Source organism: Equus quagga, chromosome 15 (genome assembly GCF_021613505.1).
Source record: "Equus quagga isolate Etosha38 chromosome 15, UCLA_HA_Equagga_1.0, whole genome shotgun sequence".
Taxonomy (NCBI): domain Eukaryota; kingdom Metazoa; phylum Chordata; class Mammalia; order Perissodactyla; family Equidae; genus Equus; species Equus quagga.
This window is the reverse complement of record NC_060281.1, coordinates 34,204,777-34,230,696: the sequence shown is the minus strand read 5'-3', so window position 1 is coordinate 34,230,696 and position 25,920 is coordinate 34,204,777. Positions and strand designations below refer to the sequence as shown.

The 25,920-nt window shown below is 43.2% G+C and overlaps 1 long non-coding RNA gene across 1 annotated transcript; it reads right to left on the bottom strand.

Annotated features, from left to right (window-relative positions):
* Nucleotides 1-818: 818 nt before the first annotated feature.
* Nucleotides 819-8,543, bottom strand: LOC124226333 (uncharacterized). Its single transcript, XR_006885275.1, has 4 exons — nt 8,133-8,543; nt 6,679-6,779; nt 4,854-5,369; nt 819-3,638 (listed from the first exon to the last, which is right to left on the bottom strand). It is a non-coding gene; the product is annotated as an uncharacterized LOC124226333 (long non-coding RNA).
* Between the last annotated feature and the right edge of the window lie 17,377 nt (nt 8,544-25,920).

Here is a 25,920-nt window from a genome sequence, read left to right as displayed (position 1 = left end):
GTCCTATTTTCTCTACATGTATTAGTTTAGCTGTGTGTAGAAACCCAAATAACAGTGGTCTAAACAGGAAGAAGTTTTTATGTGTCTCACATGACAGTGAGGCAAGCAGTCCAGGGCTGCAAGGGTGACTGCACCATGAGGTTGTCGAGGCATCCAGGTTCCTATGACCTTCTTTCTCTGCTGTCCCTGGGATATTGTCCTTATTAGCATGACCCAAGGTAGCTAAGAGCATGTCCATGGTCCATGAGCAGGGCAGGGAAAGCAGAGAAGGAGGTACAGTTTCTCCCTTTAAGGACAAAACCTACAACTTTACATCTGCTTCATCTGATTGGCCGGAACTTAGTCAGACAAACACAACTAGCCTCCAGGGAGGCTGGACAATAAAAGAACTTTTTAATCTGGGTGACCCTGTGACTAGATAAAATACTATTACTATGGAATAGAATGACTTATGCTATACTTAGTAAACTTTTAAAAACCAGGAATGACAGAATTCTCACTGTCAGTATCTTAAACTGAACCAGATTTATATGTAAAAAAAATAGAACAATCTCAGAATATATTGTTAATTGATAACAAAGATGCAAATAGAATGTGTGGTAAAATACCACCTGATAAAAAGGGAAATCTCTCTCTGATACTGTGAAAACTAGTAACAGTGATTATGTCCAGGGAAGGAATTGGGAAGAATTGTCAATGAGACACAGGATGAAATTTACTTTTCACTGTATACCCTTTTAAATTATATGAATTTTTAAAACCTTGTGCATGTATTACTCATTCAAAATAAATTCTGACTTACCAAAGAAAAATCCACATTCATTTAGCAAACATTTATTAGGCAGTTACTAGACAGCAGACTCTCTGCTGGGCTCAGTAAGAGAAACAAGGAATTCACAATGGGGTTGAATAACCTGGCACATGCAACATGTTATAATTAGTGGTTGGGAAACAGCTTCCAGGAGGAATCAAAGTCAAGACTGAGACCTGGGACCTTGGATTAAGGAATAGACTTAATCCAAGTAAGTGGGCAAAGGAAGCCTTTTAGAGAAAGAGCATCACAAACAAAGGCTCAGATGGAGAGAACACGTTGCGAGTGTGGAGGAGTGTTAGCAGATCAGGGTGATTAGAGAAGAGCACAGTGACAAAAAGCAGGAGTGGATGGGGACCACGCTCCAGATCTCAAAGGCCATCTCAGCCTGAGGAGAACCTTGGCTTTTAACCTGAGAACAACATGCAGCACATGGCGGCACTGAAGCCAGGGAGAACCCTAATCAGATCCGCATTTAGGAAGACTCTCTCTGGTTGAAATGTGAGAATGAACGGAGATACATGGAGAAGAAGCGGGGGTGGGCAGGGAAAACCTTTGCAGGAACAATAGTGAAGATATTAGGATGGAGAAAAAGGCTTGAAAGGACCAGAGTTCTGAGTGTAAAACTCAACTGCTTGTCATGGGAGCAGGAGCGTGTGAAAAATGCAGTGGGAAAGAGAAGGCCCCAGATGGTCAGCATCCCACCTGAAGAAACAAGGGCTTTGGGCCCATAGCTTAAGGAGTAGTTGGCGGGTTCATAAGTTTTTGGGTGATTGGCAGGGAGTTCAATTTAGTGGAGTTCTATAAACACCTATTGAGTGCCAACTATGCACCAGATGTTGTGCCACCCACTGCATAAAGACAATTAAAGTACATCCCTTTGTGACCTAAATGTCTTGTCGTGACGAGGAACTGTGCTAATCTATGGCCTTCCAGGAGCCCCACTAATTTTGTCTCGTCCCTGTGTGGGAAGTTGGGAAGTGAGCTGAGACCTGGAGAGGAAACTTCACCCATTTGGTCCAAAGATTAGTGGGGAGTTTAGTCAGAGAACACTCATTTCCTAATGTAGCTGACTAATCAATACAAGAGAAATAAAATCTCACAGAAATCGCCTGGATGAAGGGGAAGAAACCAACAAAGTGGAATCAGAAGAAGTGACTTTGTGGGATCCTGTATGAAAGCTAGCTGGAAGAAACAGTGGGAGCCAGGATTTGCCTGGCAGGATGACACGTGGAAGAAAAACCAATTCAGTTTAGTGATGGTGTTTTCCTAGGGACGTGGGAGGTCTGAAAGTAAAGGGGGAAACATTCCGAGAGGATGCTCTCTCAGGTTCACATAAACTCGAGAGAAACCTTTCCAATGACACTATAATTCTTGTATCCAGAACTGCCTTTGATAAACACAGCTCAGCTCTGCAGATCACGTTGTCTAACACAGGACTCACAGTTACAATGATCTTGTTCAGTGACTGTCTGTCCTGTGCATGAACACATGTAGTGCAGAGGCCTTGCAACCTCTGGTTCCTGCTTTCTCTGACCTGGAACAACCCTGTGCAGATTCTAAGATGGTGCCCAAATATCCCCACGTCCTGGTGATCAGTCGCTTGTGGAATCTCCTCCCCTTGAGTGTGAGAGGGACCTGTGACTTGCTTATCACCAACAGAATGTGGCCACAGTGATGGCACTTCCATGATTAGAATCATATAAGATTGTGACTTATGTCTTGCTAGTCTGTCTACTGTCTTCTCTTCCTGCAGGCTCTGATGAAGCGAAAGACCCACATGGCAAGGAACAGAGGCTGCCAATCTAAAGGTCCACCAGGAACTCCTCTCACTCCTCTTCTCTAGGGCAGCCCTTCCTTTTCCTGAAGACAGACATCTTGCTTTCTCCTTACCAGCATAGACATCAAGTTCTCTTCCGATCCTAGTTGTTTTTCTCTCACTCTATCCAGGAAGCCCCAGTAGGGAGCAGCAGGCAGAGGAAGTGCCCATGAGCAGGGATATGACCAGAACTCTCCTCATGTTTTCACCTTGGAGAGCAGATGTCACCAGGGAGGCAGTTGGAAGAAAAGTCAGGGGCAGCAGGATTAGAAGGAGATGAGTGAACCCTTCTGTCTCTCATGTCCTTGTGGGGCTGTGCTTTCGGGCTGTGAAACAAAACAGTGATGAATAAACTCTGCATGGCATTGCTGGTTATTACCCCTTCAGGATAGCCCACCTCACACCCCAAATATAAACACCATTGATTCCATACAGCCCAGATGTGACCCTCCATTCCTGCCACCTCCAGCAAATATAACCATCAGCCAACAGAACCATCTCTCCTTTCACTTCAAACCCCATGGACTCATCTATAGGAAGCGTGAGAAATGCAACAGATTCCTAACCAGGCAGTGCCTGGTAGGGAAAAGGAAGCTGTCAGAGTCCACAGGAGGAGGTGACCCTTAATGCGGCAGGTGAACAGTGGACAGGAGTCAACCTAACAGAGGGGGACCTTGGGCTCAGGAGTCAGACTGTTTCCTTAGAGTCACAGCTTAGCCAATTGAGAATGAGTTACCTCTCAGTGGCCTCAGTTTCCTTGTCTGAAAATGGGACTGGGTTTTTATGAGATTTGAATGATTTAATTCATGCGAGTCTCTTACTATCTTAGTGAGGATAATAAGGACTTTTACTAAAGCAGAATCCTGGAAAGGAAGCAGGACCCACCAATTTACCTTCTATTTCCTTCCTCCAAGTGCGATGAGGGCCAATTCTCCAACACTCACTGCCCTGAGCCTCCTCTTACTTGCCTGCAGATGGAGAGCTGCTCTGTCCCTTACAACCTGTGGACTAGGGGTGGAGGAAACGAGGGAAGGGCCAGGGTGGGGCCAAGGATGAGAAGGCCTCACAGCAACACACACATACATAAGTGCTTATATATACATACACCCTCACACAGCTCATATACATACACACACCCGTATACACTTATACACACACACACACACACACACACACATATGCACACTCACAGACGAAAAAAATACACAACTCATACACATACACACGCCCGTATACACTTATACACACACACACACATATGCACACTCACAGACGAAAAAAATACCCATACATATTTATATGCACACGTGAATCCAGACACACAGACACATACACATGCACATCACACACTCCCTTCAGATGTGGGTCCTGGCTTACTCTCACTTAATCTCTTATAAGAAATTTAAGATCCTGAGTGAGATGGACCTGAGAAAATTTGTCCCACCAGAAAGAGACCCACTCCGCAGGCACTCTGGTACTTTCTAGATCTCATGTGCCCTGCTCCCGGCATCCTCCTAGACGAGCAAAGGATCTGACCTTAGATCAAGAGGCTGTCACATACACTGGGTACCTGGGAATTGGGCTCTGGGAGTCCAGCAGCCCACCAGCCTCCCACCTCACCTGCCGCTTCTCAGCCTGCCCTCCCACAGTCAGGGGTCCCTCCCAGACTTTGCTGCACAACAGGATGTCTGCTCATTGGCTCCAGAAGGAGCAGGGACAGGAGGTGCTACTCAGCCCCTTGGGGTGAGACACTCTTAGATCAAAATGAGGAAACCCAGATCCTCTTCCTCACCCGAGCTCTTGTCCTGTGACCCGAGTTACTATGAACTCAGCTCCCAGGAGATCCCAGCTGGAAAATCTCACCCCACACCTTGTTGAACTTTAATCTCTGCCTGCTTGAAATTTATTTATTTTCTTCATTGACCCAAATCAAAAATTTCCTTCAGGTTCTATCCAAAGTTCTATTTATCTCATTCATGAAACTCTCTCTGACCACTGGAATGTCTCGCCTATGAACTTTTGTAAACTATTTTCTCTGCTTCTCATTTGACATTTAAGGAAGTCCCAGTCCTTGACATCACTTGGTGCATCAAAGGGTCCACAAACTGCTCCCAGAAGTATGAGTGCCTCCCCATATTAATTGTAAGCTCTCAGGGGACAAACACTAGATTATACTCTTGTAGTTCCCCCCTCCAGCCCCCAAAATATATATGCTAAGCTTACATCCATGACCAGTGAACTGCTGAAATCATGAGTAACGGCAAACAGCCTCCATTCCCCATGTGACCAGACTGGGCGAGGCTTTACTCTCATGTGATAACTTGTGCACACTCGCCTGTCCCACCTGACCCTATGGGAACTGTTGTCGAGAGGCTTCCTGTCCCTGGGGACGGGGGTGAGGTGGTGAGCAGTGCTTCCCTCTGCTTTCTCCCAGGCACCAAGCTACTTGATTTTGTGGGTGCTGTTTGTTCAGTCCATGCATCATGGTTTGATTGTAGTATCACTGCATGTTTCTCAGATTTAAGGGGAAAATTTTCATCCAACTTGTAAAGATCTTGGTCTCATCATCAGAGTAACTTGGCTCCTCCATCAATCACTGAACGCAAGACTTTGCCTTCATTTCTTCACTGTCACAGCAGATGAAGGGTTGGTCATCCACGAAGTCAATGGCAGTAAACACAGGGACTCCTGTACCTGGCTCAGACACAGCCGAGTAGAAATACTGCAGAGAGTGTGATCCTGAGGTGGGAACCAGAGACAGTGGATCAGAGTCAGCTCTAGTATTCATGAGTGAGTACCCAGTTCACAATGCGCGGGGAATGAGTGTGTATGTCTGTGTGTGGGTGGGTGTGAGTGTGTCTAATAGGAGAGAAAGGACACACAACATAAAACAACGGGAAGACACCTGCACAATGACCTCCTGCACAAGTGAATTCAAATTCCACACAGAGTATGCACTGAGAGAATTCAAAGAAACAAAAATAAATGTTACTGCCATGCCTCAATAAGAGAAGTTCCATGAAGAAGTCGTTCTTGAATAGGGCTTGAACAAGTGGAGGGATGTGGAGTAGGGGAGAAGTTTTAGTATCTTCTCACCGCTTAGATTGAGGAGTAAGGGAACTGGAAATAGGACCCTCCTCCAGGTCCCTGCTATGATGGTGCAGCATCTCAATCCCTGATGGTTCCCTCACTCTCCCCACTAACGTCCTCCTTCATGCACATCACCTTTGGTGTCACTGTGGAAACCCACTGGCCTCAGAGTCAGGGAGCTCCAACTATGCCACACTCTCTGTTTCCTGGGGAAGTGACTTCCTTCTGTGGGCTCAGCTTCTTTATTTCTAAAATAGGAGGGTCAGCTAGGGCACACACTCCTCCTGTCCTCAGTCTGTTTGACTCCCTCCCTGAGTTTGTTCTGCACTGCTTGGGAAGCCATGCTGTGGTAGGCGTCCCACATATAAAGTAGAGGAAGACGGGCATGGATGTTAGCTCAGGGCCAGGCTTCCTCAGCAAAAAGAGGAGGACTGGCAGTAGTTAGCTCAGGGCTAATCTTCCTCAAAAAAAAAACAAAAACTGGATAATGTGTTTAAATTTTTGTTTTGTTTGCTTTTGCTTTGCATTTTTCTTTGCATTATGATAGTCCACATCACCTCTTGTTCTTTCTCCCAATATTTTCTCAATCCACAACACCAAAGGTGATGTGCATGAAGGAGGACGTTAGTGGGGAGAGTGAGGGAAGCATCAGGGATTGAGATGCTGCACCATCACAGCAGGGGACCTGGAGGAGGGTCAGGGTTAATGCAGGTTCAATATCAATTACTTAGCTGAACTTTTGTCTACAACTCCAGGAAGGGAGGGATGTAACGGAACGGTGTCTATTTCAGCTCCTTACGGGAAAGTTTCATATTAGAGTGGGTAAAACTATTGTTTCCTTTCTCTTTTCTGGGGTTCTCCCATCTCTCCCAGGTTAACCACTCCATGTTGCAGCAGGTAGAGGATCTCAGGCAAAACCCAGACTGTCCCTGCCACCCTTCCTCCCTCCCTTATTCACCATGTGTTGTGTTCAGGATGAATTCTCTTGCTACAGATTTTTGGAGGGGAAAAGGCAGACAGGACTGACTTGCATCTCAATCACATATCTATACCTCATACCTGAGGAGAAAGGAAAAAAGTGGAGGGGAGGGAACAATTAATATTGCTCAGTGGGCTTGAGAAAGGAGACAAAATGATGTCCATTCATTTTTCTCTTACTCAAATAGACTTTTCACCTCAGTTTTCCCTCCAACCATCCAAAGCAACCAACTCTTTTCTTATTATATCACATGAAGGTCCTGGGGGTGGCAGAAGGCTCATGACACTAGCAGGCCTTCAAGCACTGTTAACTGATATGGTTTCCCATATTAGCTCCCAAAGGCATCCTGGTAACACTAAAAAAGTGCAGAGAAATAAGTACAATTATTGTGTAAAGCAGTGGGGAGTTGTTTTTTCATTTAAAGTTCTTTTGTTGTTGCTGCTGCTATAATGATGTTGCATTGTGAAGTCAAGCAACAAAAGGAAATCCTCACAATGAGCCAAATTCTGTCTCCCTGAAGCTTCTACAGAATGAACAATTTCTGATGTTTACAGTCAAACAGAATAAGTACAATTCTTCACACAATAGCCCTTGTAACATCTGAAATCTCTATAGTCATAAGCAAAGTATGTTGTATCAAAATAAATGGCTGTTTTGGGGCCAGCCTGATGGTGCAGCGGTTAAGTTTGCATGTTCCACTTCGGCGGCCCGGGGTTTGCTGGTTCAGATCCTGGATGCGGACATGGCACCACTTGGCAAGCTATGCTGTGGTAGGCGTCCCACATATAAAGTAGAGGAAGATGGACACGGATGTTTGCTCAGGGCCAGTCTTCCTCAGCAAAAAGAGGAGGATTGGCAGATGTTAGCTGAGGGCTAATCTTCCTCAAATAAATAAATAAATAAACAAATGGCTGTTTTCAGTAGGAAGGTTGGTGTAAATGTCCTAGACCACCATTATCAGAAAAAAGAAGTCCTCTCAAATTACTTTTTGGGCAACTGTATTAATTAATCAACTCATGTAATATTTATTTTGGGTTTGATATCTTCCAGGCACTGGGGATGCAACAAAGAAGAAGTCAAATGTGCTCTGTGGCTTTACATACTAAAGAGTCGAGCTGGAAACACAAGCATTTGGAATACAGAGCTAGGATGCCCACCCTAGACTGGGAGCAGCTCAGGAGGTGACATTTGAACCAAGCCCTGAGGAACAACGGGAGTTCACAGGGGAGGCGTGGTTTATAGAGAGGGAAACAGCTGGGGAGAAGTCCTGGATGTTCGACAGTGTGGCAGGTTCACAGGACCGACCAAGTCCAGGGAAGTTGGAGGCCGCTGCACCACGGCACTGAGGAGTGTAGACCTTGACCTGGACCACCTAGATTCTAGTATTTCCTCCACCACCCACTTAGCTGTGTGACCCCAGACACGTTACTTACCCACTGTACACTTTAGTTTCCTCACCTGTGAAATGGGTGATGTTTTAGGAATGTGGTGAGGATCGGTTGAGTTGATATATGTCAAGTGCTCAGAACAGTGTCTGGCACATAGTTGATGCTCAACCAATGTTTATTCTCACAGCTGGAGAGAAACAGATGAGAGAGAGCAGGGAAGGTGATGATAGAAGCCAGGTCCTGTGAGGCGCCCTGCTGGCATGCTAAATAGAAAAGCCAAGAGGAGAGTCCCATTTTGAAAAAGGCTACTCTGGCGCAGTGTGGAAAACACATTGGAGAGGGTGAGATTGGATCTGCAGGGACCAGTTAGGGCCCTGCATTAGTAGCATATTTATCCCCCTCCATCCTAAGCAACTCCTCTTCCCATCTCATTCTTTTGCACATTCCTAACCTGATGCTCCTTCGGTCACAAAGTTAGTTAAGAAGGAATTGCTGAGCATACCTTGAACAGCAGTCATGGTGACAGGCCAACTATTGGGAACCTCCTGGAAGAGGTGACCTGCAGTGTCTGCCTAGAGCACCTGAAGGACCCTGTGAGCATCTTCTGTGACTGCAGCTTCTGCCAGGCCTGCATCATTGAGTGCTGTGTCACTCTCAGATCCAAGGGAGCCATGTGCTGTCCATTCTGCAAGAATCCACTTCAAGAGGCAGACATCAGGCCCAATGGATTTTAGCCAGTTTGTTCTCCATCCTCTTAACACTGGAGCCCAGGAGTGAGAATCCAGCAAAGGAAATCGGGTTCTGTGGACAGCACAGGGAAAGGGCCTTTTTCTATTGCCAGGAGGACCAGCACTTCCCGTGTGTGGTTTGCAAAGATTTCATTGAGCACAAATGCCAGTGCTGCAGATGGAGAAGATGCTATGTCTTAAGAGGGGGGTAAACCCTTTACTGTCTAGTCTAAATTTGGAACAAACCTTTGGTGGCTTTCTTTATTATTGGCTTTAGCACTATTACAGAAAAATTAACTACTGTATTCTAAACACAATTCTTAATGAAACAATAGCTTTCAATCCTGGATTATATTGGTAAAAATTACTTTCAAATGCATTCTACTTCACTTTAAAATTCTCAGGCATTAGAAGGCCTGACTACCCGCACAACATAGAAACATCAGTGTTACTATAAGATTACACATACCCTCTGGAATCCCCAGGAGATTTCTGGATGTGAAGGAAATATTATTGGACACAATATTGAAAATGGCAACCAAGCCCTGGATAGATAGAGCTTTGGTCTGAGTTGGGCTATACTATCTGGGCAAATAAAAACACTGTATGATTTCTACAAAAGTGAAATCTGGGAATGTTAATCAGCTCCTGTTTTTTGGCTGAAAATGGCAAAATCTAACTCAAGCTTGTCAAAATAGAGATTCACCATCCTATTCAACAAACTAAAAGAAAAGCAGGGATGCAATTGAACCTCAGGTATAACTAGAACCAGGACTCAAATGCAACTATGACTCTCCAACTCTTATTTCCTCTTTTCTCTCTATTGGTTCAATTTTTTCAGACGCATTTTAGGTACAAACTATAATCATAGTCACTTCTAGGTTCATACCTGTGTACTCTAATTTTATATAACCTTCACCTTATGCCCGCTCACATCCTAATTCACTCCCACTTCCCATTTCTATCTCACTTTCTCCATAAGCCCTTTTGGATCCCCACGGATTTACTTGTGGATCCATCATTAACCTAGCTTGGAATGTTGTGAATCCTTGGAAATAGGGAGATGTTGAGATTAAAAGTGTTGATTCATGAAGAATATGATGGTGCTATTTTCATAGGATCAAATCCAGAGCCACTTAGTGAGTCTGAAGAAAGACAGGGAAGAGATCAAGAAGCAGCAGCAGATGGGAGAAGAGGCATACAGGTTTTAATGGTGGGTGAATTATGCCTTCTTTCTATTAGAGTTTCCCAGCTAAGAGATTCAGGTTAATTTTCAAGAAGATGCCACTAACCTCTTCTAGCCTGAGTCCAGGAAGGATAGGAAGAGGGAAAGGGAGAAGGAGATAAGGTCTCATTCAAAGGAGAATATGTGAGACCCAACATCATGTACTTGGGTAGAAAAATGAAGTCACAGCCTCTGGATCAAGAGAACAACAAAAGATCCAAGAAGAAACAAGTTTCCTTAGCTCCCACTTTTAACCCCTGAATCCCACTTTCAGTGAATTTCCATTATTTCAATTTCCATCTCCTAAATTTCCCACTCACATAACTACTACCCCAGAAGGATCAGCTTATGCTTTCTAGACTTTGGAAAAAAACTGAGACCTAAGGAAGCAAACAGTGTTCCATGATAAGGCTAGGACTCTGAATGGTGCAGAACCAGTCCTTGGAGTCCAGTTCTCTTTTTGTATGCAAAATTTCTACACACTTACTTACAACTTGTTAGATTCTAAGAAACAAATACACAATTCCATCAAGGTCAAACCAACAAGTTATTGGTATTTCTTGATGGGTTATGTCCATTGTGTCTCCAGGATCAGATCATTAATTCTCTTTTTCTTCTCTAGAACCAGATGCAGGGGCCGGCCCAGTGGCACAATGGTTAAGTTCACACGTTCCGCTTCAGCAGCCCAGGTTTCGCCAGTTCGGATCTCAGGTGTAGACATGGCACTACCTGGCAAGCCATGCTGTGGTAGGCATCCCACATATAAAGTAGAAGAAGATGGGCATGGATGTTAGCTCAGGGCCAGTCTTCCTCAGCAAAAAGAGGAGGATTGGCAGCAGTTAGCTCAGGACTAATCTTCCTCAAAAAAAATTTTTAAAAAAAGAACCAGATGCAAACCAAGAAGCAGCAGGTTGTGTCTGAATATAAACAGACTTGAGAGCTCTTCAAAGCTCAGGAGCACCTCTTGCTGCCCAAATGGAGGCAGTGGAGAAGGAGCTCACCAATAGAAAAGATGAATATGTCACCAAAGTATCCAAGAACTGACCTCTCTTGACAGACTGAGAAGTACGGTGAAGCAGAGTTCTCACTCAGGAATGAAGAGCCTTAAGGTAAGGACACAAAGGGCTCATCTATATTCCAAACATATTCTTCAAAGAAAACTCTTCAATATTTAGTAGTACTTTTTTTTATAGCATATGCTCTTGATGGTCTGTAAAGTTTTAACATGGGATGTGGAGGTGATAGGATTACAATAATGGTTTGAGCAGGAACTAGACCAGCCTTTGTAACTGGTCACTTTCACAAACAATCAAAAAGGGCACGGGGTAGGGAAGTGAGCTCTGTGTTTTTGAGGGTTTTTTTTTCCTATAGGATATGAAAAAATCAGACAGAAGGTAAGATTCCTCTGTCCATCCAACAAACAAGTCCCCAGTACAATCAAATCAAAATCACCCTTTCCCCAAGTGTTACTGTTGGCACACAGTACCCCAATACCTGATTTCGTCAAAGGCTGTTCTCCATGGAGACATGGAGGCAGACATGACTGCACGACTGTTAGAGGAAAACCCTTTTCCATCTCCACGGTTTCCATGAGGAAGGACTTTTCCTCAGACCACTTATAGCCTCTCTCCATCCTTTACTCTGGAACCCAGAGAAGGTGGAGCACCTTATATAACTAGCAAACTGGGAGAAACTAGCTCAGCATGTCCTTTATTCTTCTTGGGAAAAAGCCTGCAACAAAGCCTGATTCCTCTCTGCTCCTTCCTGCTGGAAGTTATGGAACATCCTGTCCAGGGAGGACAGTCCTGGGCCAGTGCTGCCATGATGGAGTGGGTGGATGAAACTGATTCTGGGTTTCAGTAGTAAGAAGACATTTGCCTCTTGCACTAAGCTATGTCCATCAACTTTGATGTTATTTGTGTTAGAAATGATAATTGGATCTTCCATCTGCCTTATTCATTTCTCAACTTGTTAGAAAAGAGAAAGCTATTTATCAAAGGCCCCCTCACAGATGGCAACAGTGATGATCTCTCAGGCCTGAGGATCCTCTGACTCTGAGCGAGGATCTAGGGGTCATCTAGTTACTGTGCTTTCCTTCCCTCCGGTGGAAGAGGGTACAGTTTCCAATCCCCATTGCCATGTCTCCAGCCCCTGGAAAGAGTCTTTGAAATCACAACTAAGACAGATGTCCTGCGAGAGTCTGAAGCATTTCAAAGGTCAGAAGGGTATTTGCTGTTAGACTCTTGCTCTCATTTCTACCTGATAAGAGTGAAGAATTTCTAATGGAATGTTAGATTACAGGTGTATTTTTTTTAACAGCATGGGTATTTGGTGAAGGAAAACAAAGTTTTTTAGACCAGGAATCAAACTCACAAATACATTCTTTGAAGTCAGTAAATTGGTGTCATGATCAAGAAGCTACTGAGCACCTCTTGGATGCTGGCATTGTGCTCAGTGCTTTCATTTTTCTCAATATACTCACATTACTTATTATCCTTCATTTTACTTATGATAAAACTGAGCTTGGAGAAATTATGTGATTCATTCAACATTGCACAATCAGGAGGAAGAGTCAGGATTCAAACCCAGTTTTTCTTCATTTGAAAGATTGTGCTCTCTGCTGCACCACACTCTACAGCTTTTCAAAGTGATCTAACAGCTACAACAAAAATCAGTCGACTTTATGAGCCTACTGGGCAGGAGGTTGCCCTTAATGGGTTCACCTAACAGCAGGGTCAGTTCAGGGCAAGATTTTCTGCCTCTTCTCCCTGTTTTAAGTGAACTGTCGCTCTATGGTGACCAATCCTCCATTTCTTCTTCCAGAGGCCACATCAGTTGACTTGGAGCAACACCAGGGAACTCTGGGAACAATTTACACACCAGGATAAAGCACCCAGGACAGCCCAAGGTGAAGCCTGTTGTGGCAGCTAAAGAGAGAGTTTACACCTAGTATCATAAAATGAAGAGGTGCCTTTTCCTTCCCACTCTGAATAAAAGAGACTGGGAAGCTCTTCAGCACCTTCTCCTCCTGCCCACTTTATGGAAGTTTCTTCTACCTCTAGAAGCAGACTGTGGGCACTGGTCATTTTACTGCAGCCACATGACTAGACATTGGAACTGCTGACCATCCCGCTGAAGGGTGTGTGCATGACACACCTGACAGCTTCCTTCTCTGTTCGCTTCTGAGAAAATAACACCAAATAAGGAAGGTGAAGCTACAGAAAGTCATTACTGCCAGAAAATGTTAGGATTTAGAGCTAGTAAAGACATTAAACATCAACTAAAGTTTATGGATGAGGATAAATTAATTTCTAAAGACTACTAAGGTCAGTAAGTGGCAGAATGTCAATATAAAGCCAAGACTCCTGAGTCCTAGTCCAGTGCACTTTCCATTCTGCCATGAGGAAGGACAAAGCCTGATGACCCCAGGAAGGCTAGAGAGTCATCTTCTTCTCCTTAAAGCTATGAATGACAATATCATTCTGAAAGGTGGGAGCCAACAGCAGAAGGCTTTTGTTTTCTCTACAAACAGTTCAAGTCATTTCACAAAAATGTTACTAATATAGAGGGAAAATGAGGAACTAATGTTAGATATCAAAAGCATACCCTAAGTTTCAGGAGTGCTGGGCACTGCAAGTGATAAATAAATTTTTCTCATAACAATGGGGGTGAATTTCAGGACAGATCACCTCGTGAACAGAAGCAGCAAGGCTGGTGAAAGTAATCCAGGGTCAGGCCTGTACGCATACAGCTAAGAGACCTGTTTAGGGTTCACAGTTAACGCAGAAAACTCTATTTCCTTCCTGGTGACTTCTCTACAAGATCAATAAATATTTGTGAATGAAATCATGACTTTCAAAAGTCTGTGTTGGGGGAGCAATTGTGCTTAAAATAGCATAGTGGGAAAAGTTTGAGATTCTCTGGTGGAGGAAACAATAAAAAACAAAAGAAATGATTTTCTATTTCTTTTAGGAGCCAAAGCCATTAACCCAGAGAGAAACCAAAGGATAAGCAGGATTTTTGTGAACCGCAGGTTGAAGCAAACACATCAGTCAGAAATGGCTTCTGCTACAGTAGCCACAGAAAGTGAGTGATGGAAATTAAAGGATAGAGATATCTAGAAAGTCCTCTTTCCTCATGTGGAGAATGAAGGAAATAGGAAAAGTAAGGTCAGCCTCCAGTGTTCATATTAGAGCTGCTCTTCTATCTGAGGTAGCCAAGCGACAGAACACAAACCACCTTACCTTTCTGAGACACACTGCTCTCCTGTAAAAGAGAAGTAACACGTTTCTTCTTTATCTCCCAGAGTCCTGTGAGCCTTAAATGTGTTTTTGCACATTGTTAGCTACTATGTAAATTTAAGCTGTTTAATAGTATTCATTAATAATAATGACTTCTCCTTTCTTGTGGAGGAGGAAACAGGAACAACTTGCTAAAGCAATTTGCTCCAAGTCTAGCCAGGGGTAGGTTCTGTCTCCTATTTCCACCCAGTGGAACTCTGACCCTCAGTCTCTTTCTCTAGCAGTGGAAGTGGTCCTGGACTGGGACACTGCTCAGTCAAAGCTCTGGATCTCCGAAGATGGGAAACATGTGACAATGAGAGCTCATGCCAAGGGATTCAACACCAACCCCTATGTGCTGGGCCAGGAGGGCTACTCCTCTAGGACACACTGCTGGATGGTGGCACCGTTATACTGGGGAGATTGCATCCTAGGGGTGGCTCGAGGATCAGTGAGAAAAAAAAAAAGGAAGGCTCTCCCTCTGCCAGAAGGAGGGAGTCTAGGCTGTGAGGGTCACTAGGAGACAGTTCTAGGCTCTCACAACTCCAGAGACCAAACCAACCCTAAGCGAAAATTCCCAGATGATAGGAGTGACCTTAGATTTCAGGAAGGAGCAGGTGACCTCTACTAATGCAGATAAAGAGACCACCACTTTTACTTTTCAGGACTCTTTTACAGGGAAATTAGTCCCATTTTTTGGCCTCTACGATCCAAGGGCACAGCTGACCCTGTATCCCTAAGATGGGCATTGCTTTCCCATGGCCTCTCACAAGAACTTGCCCAGAAATGGGTTAATCGCCAGGGTCAGTGATTCCCATCATCAATTGGCCATCAGTGAAGGGACAGATATGACAGCCTTCTTGCCATCATATCCATGAGGACAGCAAGATTCTTGAGGATAGCCTTCCTGCCACAGATTCTTGAGGATGGCAAGAGATCTGCATTCTCCACGTATCAACTGGATTGGCTCCACTGATCCCAGTAGAAGTCGAGGCATGTGTGTTCCCGTTCCTAAACATCACCATTCCAATTCTAGCCCACAGCCCTCTTCTGCTCAGATTTCCCACCGTCTAAAGGAGTGGTCCTCAAACGTTAGTGTGCACAAGAACCTAGGGTGCTTGCTGAAAATGCAGCATCCTGCAGGGAACCAGATGCAGTAGTCTGGGGCAGAGCCTGAGAATTTGCTTTTTAAGAAGAGCTCCAGGTATTTTTGGATCACACTTTGAGAAAGATGGTCCAAGAGCAGTACTTCTGAAATTTTAATATATTAGCAACTTCTCTGGGGACTTGTTAAAATTCAGATGCTGATCCTCTAAGTCTAGTGCTGGCCCTGAGACTCTGCTTTCTAACGAACTCCTAGATGAAGCTGATGCTACTGGTCCTCTGACCATGCTTTGAGGACCTAGGACCCAAGGACTCCAATCTTTACCTGGGCCTGAGAGAGCAAAAATGCCAGGAATAAACACGGTCTTAACCCTCCTTTATTCTCTGTGTAGTAGGCTCACTCTCTCAACTCTAGTCAGCTAGGTCCCCATGGAGGAGAGATTACTGCTCTGGCATGCATATCCTCAGTTTCTCAACATGGAATTCTATCCTGATATCTAGTCTCTACGAGCCCTGCTCTTGGAAGTGCTGAGCCTTAGTGTTCTATGTGTAGAAGAAGCTATTAAGAAAAAAGAAACGTAACACATGTGGGTGACAAAATATTAGGAAGGGAAATCATGGGAGATCCTGGAGTTTCCATCCTCAAAATATTTTAGGAAAAGAATACTGGATAGACATTCCCCAGAGGGCTAGACAGATCATTTTTCAAAGTTGCTCCCCAGTTTTGGATTTTTTAATTATTTTAGATAATATCCATATTGCTTCATTACTCTTTTTTTTTTTTAACTTAGAAAATGAGTTGCATTTAAGTTTTCTCCTGAAAGAACTGCAAAGATGAACTTTGGCTTCTTTCTATTTTGCAAAAAGTTTTGTCTTGGAATTAAAAAGCCTACCCTGAGAACATAAAATTGAACTCGATACAGCATAGAGCTCTTGCTGTTCCTTCTGTCTACAATATAACACTGTGGCTAATTGTTGCCAGCTGTCTGTCTTCTGGTCTCCTACTGTGGCAGATCCTTCTTTCCTTGATACCCACTGACTACTGGAGACATACGGTTCATATCTTGTGGCTAGAAATGAGATTTTCAAAGACGCAAATGATCACTCCAGAAGTGGATGTCCCTCCTTCCCTTAGGTTACTTCACTAGAGTCAATTAAGAATAGGTACATGGAGAAAGGACCAAAGATTGTGCTGTAATGCACAGATCTGTCCAGAGACAACAGCTCAAGGAGTTAGGGCCTGCCCCCCTGAGTCATTCCTGCCTACATAATTCAGTGTAACCAACCTGTTTTGCTTTTAGCTTCTGCAAGATTTTTATAACTAGTTCCCCTAGCATGGGCTCTTTTTCCCAACTGCATCCTGATTGATATACTGGGTATCACGTCAGGGTAGTGGGCTACTAGCCCTGTCTCTCTCTTCCCTGGTCGCCTGGTGTCCAGGGGCTGCTGCGTGTGGCAGTGGGTTCTAGAGATAAGAAAGCACAGCTCCAGTGGTGACTCCAGTAGGTGCCTTACTGGGCTGCTTCTGCATTACTCCTGGAGTCATGCCAGGAGGCATAAAGAACCTGCTCTTTCAGCCATTCCAACTTTTTTTGGATAAGAACCTAATTCCCTGAATTAAATCTCTTCCTAATTAAAATACCTACACTGTGGTACTTTACATTTTTCCACACTCAATTCAAATGGCTTCCTTTTTGAAATCTTGCTGAGTCTCCTAGAAAACAGAGTTCCCTTCCTGAGTCCTTCACAGATTCAGTATTTCTTTCAGCAACGACCACAATATTTATCTGCAAGCCTCTTTTTTTTTTAATTTTTTTTTTTTTTTGAGGAAGGTTAGCCCTGAGCTAACATCCGCTGCCAATCTTCCTCTTTTTGCTGAAGAAGACTGGCCCTGAGCTAACACCTATGCCCATCTTCCTCTACTTTTTATACGTGGGACGCCTACCACAGCATGGCTTGCCAAGCGGTGCCATGTCCGCACCTGGGATCTGAACCGGTGAACCCCGGGCTGCTGAGAAGTGGAATGTGCACACTTAACCGCTGCGCCACCGGGTAGGCCCCTAAGCCTATCTTTTAATAGTTACCAAATCACAAGTTCCTTCAGCACAGAAACCATTTTTACCGCCTAGTCCCACCCTGGACCTAGCAATATTCCTTGAACACAGCAAATGTTCAATAAATATTTGTTGAAATGCCTTGAACTCAGGTTTGGCTTTAAAAAGTTTTAGACTGTTACAGAGGAAAGCATAACTTTGAAGTAAAGAAGAAACAGCCTGCCAAAATGGCAGGAGGCAGAAATGGGCAGAGCAAGTAGAGAAAAAAAAACAACTTGCTCTTCTGAACAGTAATAAGGAATACTAATTATCCTTCCATTCTCAAGAAACTTCCCGAACTAGGCTATAGGGGTCTAAATTTCCACCATATCTATAGGTTGGCTTCCTTAAGTTAATTAAGACTCATTTGTTGCTAAAATGCAAATATCCTGGGCTTAGAAAGAAATTAACACTATAGCAAGATTATCTCAAAATTATCCACCACTGACTGAAACCTCCTAGTTATTAGGTACTTTATACATATTACCCCATTTAACCTTCCCAATAACACAGTGTCATGTCAAAGACGAGGAGCTACAGTGCAGAGCGGTGAAGCCCATAGCATAAACCACACAGGTAGGAAACGGCAAAGTAAAAGCTGACACCCAGGTAGGTGTCCCTGGGTTTTGCTACCATGCACTTTGCCTTCTACACTGAAGATATGCCCCACAGAATGAGACTCGGGTAACTGGAAGGATTCAGTGGGGAAAGGGGAAAGTCAAGATGATCAGAACTAGAACATGGCCCACGGAATGCAGGCCTGGGTAGGGTGTGGCACTGGAAGCCCAAGGATGGCTTCAGAGAGGTTAAAAAAAAGAAAGAACAGAAAGATTAAGGAGCAAAATGTACAAATGAAATGCAGATGATGCTCAAATAAAACTTTCTTTTTACTGCAAAGTTTGATTCAGCTCATCTTGGGAGTGTGAGGGGAATGTTGAGGAAGATTCTGTTAGAAGTTCATGGTAAAGTGTGTGTGGGAGAAGGGGCGAGACTGAGCAGACGGGACTATACCAACAGTACTCTGGGAGAAAGAAGGAAGTAGCCTGAGCGGTGTCAGGTGCAACAGAGAAGACTACAGAAAGGCTTCTGCGGACCACTGGGAGACTGAAATTAAGTGGTGGGAGGAAGTGCAACTGCAGAAATCAAAGAAAACTGAGGAAACTAGGATAAATGAAGACCACCTCTCACTGCAGCCAACCAAAGAAGATGGTTGCTACATGGGTCAAGCAGGGACAAGTAAAGGCTTTTCTTTTAATGCTGATCTGAAAGCAAAAGAAGGAAGCAGAGGAAAAACTGACAATCATAAGAAAAAAAAGAATATGAAAACAATATCAAAGAGATATGATCAAGATTGGAGTTGGTGAGGAAAAGGCTGTATTTTCTAGAGAAATACTTTGGAGTGATTTGTCTGCCTTCCCAGCTATGACCTCAGCTTCCTGAAGGAAGGAACCATGTCCATCTTGTTCACCCTGTATCCATGGGACCCAGCACAACGCCTAACATAGTCCCTCAATAAAAGTTTGTTTCCAATCGAATCTTCCTTCAATATTTTGGGAGTGCATGCTTAAGGAGAGTCCTCAATGGTCCATGGCCTACCTCTAGAGAAAGAGTAATTTCCCACGAGCAGGCTGCAAAGATCTGGGCTTCCCTAAAAGGTGCTGTCTCAGTTTGACAAAACAGAAGGACCAGCTTTGCTCCTTTCACCAGCCAAAAGACAGACTGTAGGAAGCTGGTTTTAAACTTTCTCTTCCTGCATTTGTAATGGGATCACATCTGCAATCTCACCCATAGCTGAGCGTGCAAAGGTGCGGTGTCTTCATGTCTTTATAACTGGTCTGTTCTTCCTCACAAGTCTCTCATCCATAAACTTAACTCAGCATATTGGAGAAGATCATAAAGAGCCTTGTAAGCCATTCCAAAGAGATTTAGATTTTACCCAATAGGTGAAAGGCAATCATTAGAGATGACTGAGTAGGGAAATGCTACAAAGTTTTACATGAGAAATATCGCTGAGGAGGCAGTACAGAGGAAAGACTGGGAGTGGAGCAAGGGAGTGAGACCAAATGCTGTGATAAAGGTAGGGAGGCAGTCGCCACCATCTAGACAAGACTTGAAATAGGACAGTGGAAGTGGAAATGGAGAGGGGAGACAGCTAAGACATGTTTACAAATGTCAGAAATTGGCAATTAATTGAACAGGAGCAGTAAGAGAGGAATGACATAGCTAACAAAGCAGTTAAGCATTGGATACCAATGGCAAACAGCAAAGAAAGTGCTCTTTAAAAAAAATTAAGAAATGGAGAGACTAAAAAAGAAAATGAGAGAAAAAGAGAAAAAAGGCAGCATTCCAGGCCCTCCACGTAGAGATTACCTCCCAGTATCTCATCCATGCAGTTACACATCCTCAGGGTTGGGATCTCCATTTGGGGATCTTTCTGTGGTGCTCTATGGGGGCGGAGTGTGGCTTTAGGGGCTATCAGTTTTGGGTCAGTTCCTAAACAGTGGAATTCTAGGGCAGGGAGGGAGGACATTCTAGTCCTTAGGGAGTCACTAAAGTGAATCAGGGGATGATCACTGACAACACTGTTGATCCCAGAGGAGACAAAGGTCTGAGAGTCAGAGAGATGGAGGTTCCTGACACCTCTATGACAGATAAATCCATGAGCCTGTGGTCCCTACCTAACCCTTCTCCAGTTCTAAACTCCTTAATCCTAAATCTGACCTCAGTCTTGCCGGTACCTCTAAGAGTAAATCACAAGGTCTGAGATCTCAGCAACAAGAGAAGGAGACTCAAACTCAATGAAGCAGCCAAAGGAAAGCCATTAAAACAGAGAGAGACGGAGAAATGCAAAAGAACAGAAGATCTGACTCTACCACCTAGGTAGTGCCTTCCATTCCCCTGTGGTTTTCAATAAGTCATTAAGAGATCATCTGCCATCTTCTTTTTCTTCAAAAACAAACCAAATGTGCATTTGGGAAACACTTTTAGAAAACACAGGGACATCTTTTTAGGGCCACTCAGCGAAGCCATTTACAGATTCCTGACCCAGAGAAACTACAAGATAATAAATGTTTATTGTTTTCAACACTAAGGTTTGGGGCAATTTGTTACACAATAAGAGATAACTAACACAAGCCCCTTTAGCACAGCTCTCAAATCCCAAGCATTTTTCCTGCCTGTACCTTTCTGCCTACAAAATCCTCCCACTGAGATTTCTTTCTGTCCATCAAATACCTTGGGAACAGCTGAATTCCAAATTCCTTACCCAGCTAGAAGAGAGAATGCGCAGGATTCTGCCTCTGTCCTTTTCCAGCTCAAAGACTGCAATGTCCACGCCACTAAGGAAGGCAGAATCAAGAGCGGAATCTAGTGAGGATCAGGAACTAGGAGGGAGGACACAAGATCAGGATCCTTGGGTTCTCACCCAAGGTGAGACTTTCATTTGTGAAAAAAATAAATTAGGAAACAAAATGTAATCATTGACAACAAGCATTTATAGTATCCTCTATGTCAAGCACAGTACTAGAAGCAGGCACAAAAATGATCCTTGTTTAAAAATTCACAGGAATGACAAATTAGTTTTACAGCAGAAATTATTGGTACCCCACTCCTATCCCCTTAGGCCAAGGACTGGCTACAGAATTTTTAGAGTCCAGTGCAAAACAACAATGTGATGTGTCTTGTTAAAAAATTACTAAGAATTTCAAGAGGGTACCAGCAGAGTAGTAAATCAAGCTGTGCATGGGATATGCCCATGAAGCCGGCCCTGCCTCAAGCGCTCACCTCTACATGAAGGCTGCTAACTGCTCTTCCTGAGGCCTTTCTTCCAGCTGAAGGGCCGTGCTTGGCTTGCACCAAGAGGAAGCAGGAAATGCCTACTACTCCTGGAACAGCCCTCAACCATGACAAAGAGGGAGTTGGTAGTAAACACTCCAGCTTTCTCACCCCTTGGTTGGTATAACTCTGAGTAGTAGTCTAGTCTTTAGAGTTCTCCAGTGGGATTAAGATACAGATGCCCACAGTGGTAACTGGGACATTTCCTGGAAGCGCTGCTAAATAAACTATGCGCATTCATAGTCTTGTCTCAAAGTCTGCTTCTCAGGGAATGCAAATCAAAACAGGTTTCATCTTACAAGCCGACTCTAATTAGCAGTCACTGCTTGGAACCCAGTATAATGAAACAATTTAAAGTTGCATTGGGATTCAACAGGAATGAATGTAATAATTATTAGTAATGTTGGCCATCAGCACAGCAAAAGAAGTGGTGGCTCTTTAATCCTAATGATTCTAGGCTCTTTAATCCTAAAGACCTTGTGTTTGGACTCGACAGACAAAAAGCAGTTACTGAAGGCTGTTAAGCAGCAGTTACAGTCTTATATCTGTTTTAGATATGTCTTTCAGCAACGTGGAAGATGGATTAAGGGGTGGCAAGACCGAAGGTAAGAAGACCAATTAGGAAAGTAGAAGCTAGCAACTGGGAAACAGGATAGGATATTGACCCAGATGACTTCCCACACCCTGGGAGTCCTTCACTGGCCCAAACAGGGAGAAAGCAAACTAAGTCGTCAAGGATAAATTAATCTGTGTTGCATAAGGGACCACAAGTACCGGGAGCACCTAACCATCAAGACCTTGATTTAACTAGCAAAGAATGGGAAACGAGAAAGGTCAAGGGACCAATTTTGAGAACTAGGAACTGATGGCTCTTTTTTACTCTAAGGCTAAACCAGGAGCAGCCCATCTCTACTTTTCCCCTACAACCACTTCGCTACTCTGCCTTGCCTGTCTCTCTCCAGAACAGCTCAAAGCACTGACAGTGCTACCCCATCCCATGACTGATTTTCACCCAGGAATACTTAATGAAATCAAAATAAGAACTTGTGTCTCCAACAAGATACCATAATCCCAGGGCTACTGGAAACTAAACTTTAAAACTTTTCAGGAGTTTAGAGGAGATCAAACCATAAGACACTGCTATGGTGGGGAAAAACTAGCTTGAGAATGTGTCCTAGTTGACTCTCTTTGGGATTAGAAAACAAAATTAAGGATGAGGATGTCATTTTTTTTTTTTTTTTTTTTTGAGGAAGACTATCTCTGAGCTAACTACTGCCAATCCTCCTCTTTTTGCTCAGGAAGCCTGGCCCTGAGCTAACATCCGTGCCCATCTTCCTCTACTTTATATGTGGGACACCTGCCACAGAATGGCACGCCAAGCGATGTCATGTCCGCACCCAGGATCCGAATGGGCAAACCCCAGGCCATCAAGAAGCTGAACATGCAAACTGAACTGCTGCGCCACCAGGCCAGCCCCTGAGGATGTCATTAAAATGGTATATGTTACCAATGGGTATATCCCTACCCAAGGTTTGGGAAACCATCCAACATCAAAAGTCAGTGGATCGCATCTGAAAAACCATTCATTTGGAGAATATCTGGTTCAAATTCAGCCACATGACTGGCCCAGAAGTAAAAAGACTTCCCTAGCCAAAGACCAAGGAATTTAAGAGTTAAAATGATGGGGCCAGCGCAGTCGCTGACTGGTTAAATTCACATGCTCTGCTTTGGTGGCCTGGGGTTCGCTGGTTCGGATCCTGGGTGCAGACCTACACCACTCATCAAGACATGCTGTGGCAGCAGCCCACACAGAAGAGCTAGAATGACTTACAACTAGGATAAACAACTATGTACTGGGGATTTGGGCAGGGGAGGGGGCTGAGAAGGAATATTGGCAACAGATCTTAGCTCAGGGCCAAACATCCTCACCAAAAAAAAAAAAAAGGAGTTAAAATGAGACACAAAGATTGCAAGAAATCTTGAAAGGGCTCCCTGACCCCAGCAATGTCTGAGTCAAGATAATAAAGCTTCAGGGTTGATGATAAAACTCATGATGTATCAGTTAAGAAGGTTGGCACACTGGTAAAGAATTCTACATTGTCACCAAGTCTTGGAATGTGAAGACATTCATCATTCAAACTCAGGAAATAGCCACTTCTATGAAACTAAGCCCCTTACTGAGAAACATCATGACTATCTACAGTAGAATACCAAAAACACACTAGTTTTGACTCCCAGCTTCCACTCTGTAGAAAGCTGGAAAGGGCACTGCAACTATCCTAACAACAAGAAAAAGCCAAATAATCTACAACATCATAACTTTTCTGAAAACCATGAGAAAGCTATCCAACTAGCCTAAAACTCAAGAAAAGACAGGAACCCCCAGAGACAAGGTGTGAACATAGACTCACCAGAGGCAGAGCACAGTGGAGGATGGGGCCACCAAACAAATGGAAAAGAAGCATCCAACTAAAATTATTTATCAACTGCTAAAGGATAGCAAGGAAGTAGAGAACTCCTGGGAGCCACATTCCAGTGGGAGTTTACACTCACTTGCAAGCTTTTCTCCACAGACCTTTAGAGTGCTCAGGAGAAAGATGGGGACAGGGCAGGAGACTAGAGCAGGACTTCCTTAGATCCAGGACTGAAGGAGGGGGGATGCCTCCATAGCGGAACAGGCAGAAAGTCTTGCGTAGACATTTCTCACCTAAGGAACAAAAGGCAAAAAGCTTCCCTATGAATTCTAGCATTTAAGGAAGAAATAATACCAAATCCACAGAATCTCTTAAACAGAACACAATAGGGCGGAATATTTCCCAACTAATTTTATGAGGCCAAGATTGTCTTTATCCAAAATCAGAGAAGAACACTACAAGAAAACTCTACAGGTGAACATCCTTCACGAACACAGATGCAAAAATTCTCAAGAAAAACTTAGCAAGTCGAGCCCAGCAATTACACAAAGGATAACACATCACGACCAAGTGGGGTTTACCCTCCAAAAGCAAAGCTGGTTCAACACTCGAAAATGGATCAATATAACTCACATTAAAAATCTAAAAAAGAAAAATCATGATCATATCAATTGATACATAAGAAGCATTTGACAAAATTCAACATTCACTCATGATAAAAACTCTCAGCAAGTTAGAAACAGACAAGAACATTCTAAACCTGATAAAGGCTACTACAACAAACTACAGCTTCCATCACACTTAATGGTGAAAATCTAAAGCTTCCCCCTAAGACTAGGAACAAGGTTAAGAATGTCTTCTCTCACTACTCCTGTTCAACTTTGGATTGGAGGCACTAGCCAGTGTAAAAAGGCAAGAAAAAAGAAATAAAAGGCATCCAGACTGGAAAGGGAAAAAATAGACTTGCCTCTATTTGCAGAGAGCATGATTCTATATAGAAAATCTCAAAGAATCTACCAAAAAAGCTACTGGAACTACTAAGTGAGTTTATCAAAGTTGCAGGACTAAGGTCCTAATGTACAAAACTCAATCGCATTTCTACAGCCTAACAATGAACAAGTAGAAAACACTTCTGAAAGTAAGTACCATTTACAGTAGCATCAAAACCACCAAATACTTATGAATAAATGTAACAAAATATGTGCAGGATCTGTAGGCTAAAACTACAAAAAATGATGGAAAAAAATAAAAGAAAGCCTAAATAAATGGCAACATATACTGTGTTCACAGACTGGAAGGCTTAATCCTGTGAAGCTGTCAATTCTCTCCAAACTGATCTACAGATTCCCAGCAGGAGTTTTGTAGAAACCTATAGATCCCAGAAAGAGTTTTCATAGAAATCAAAAAGTTGATTCTAAAATTTATATGGAAAGGCAATGGGATTAGGATAGGCAAAACAATTCTGAAAAATAATTAAAAAGTTAAAGAACTCACACTACCCAATTTCAAAATTTACTAGAAAGCTACAGTAACCCAGACAGTGTGCTACTGGCAAAAAGACAGACACACAAATCACTGAAAGAGAAGAGAGATTCCAAAATTAACCCAAACATATAAACTCAAATGATTATAGAAAAAAAGATAGTCTTTTGAACACTTGGTGCTGAAACAATTATACATATGCAAAAAAAAAAAAAAAAGGAAAGAACCTCAAACAGTTACCCCACCCCCCGCAACACCTCACACCTTAAACAAAAAAGTAACTCAGGATGCATTATAGACCTAAACGTAAAACTACAACTAAAAACTTCTAGAAGAAAATAGAGGAGATAATCTCTATAACCAAGGATTAAACATTTCTTAGGTATTACACTAAAAGAATTATCCATAAAAGAAAAAAAATAAACGTCAAAATTAAAACCTTCTGCTCTTCATACTATTAAAAGAATGAAAGGAGAAGCCATAGCCTGAGAGAAAATATTTGCAAAACACTTATGTGATAAAGGACTCATAACAGAAGATATTAAGCACTCTCAAAACTCAATAAATAAGAAAACAAAGAACCCCATTAAAAAAAAATAAAAGACAAAAGATCTAAAGTGACACGATCAAAGACGATATATGAATGGTAAACAAGCACACTACACATCTACTA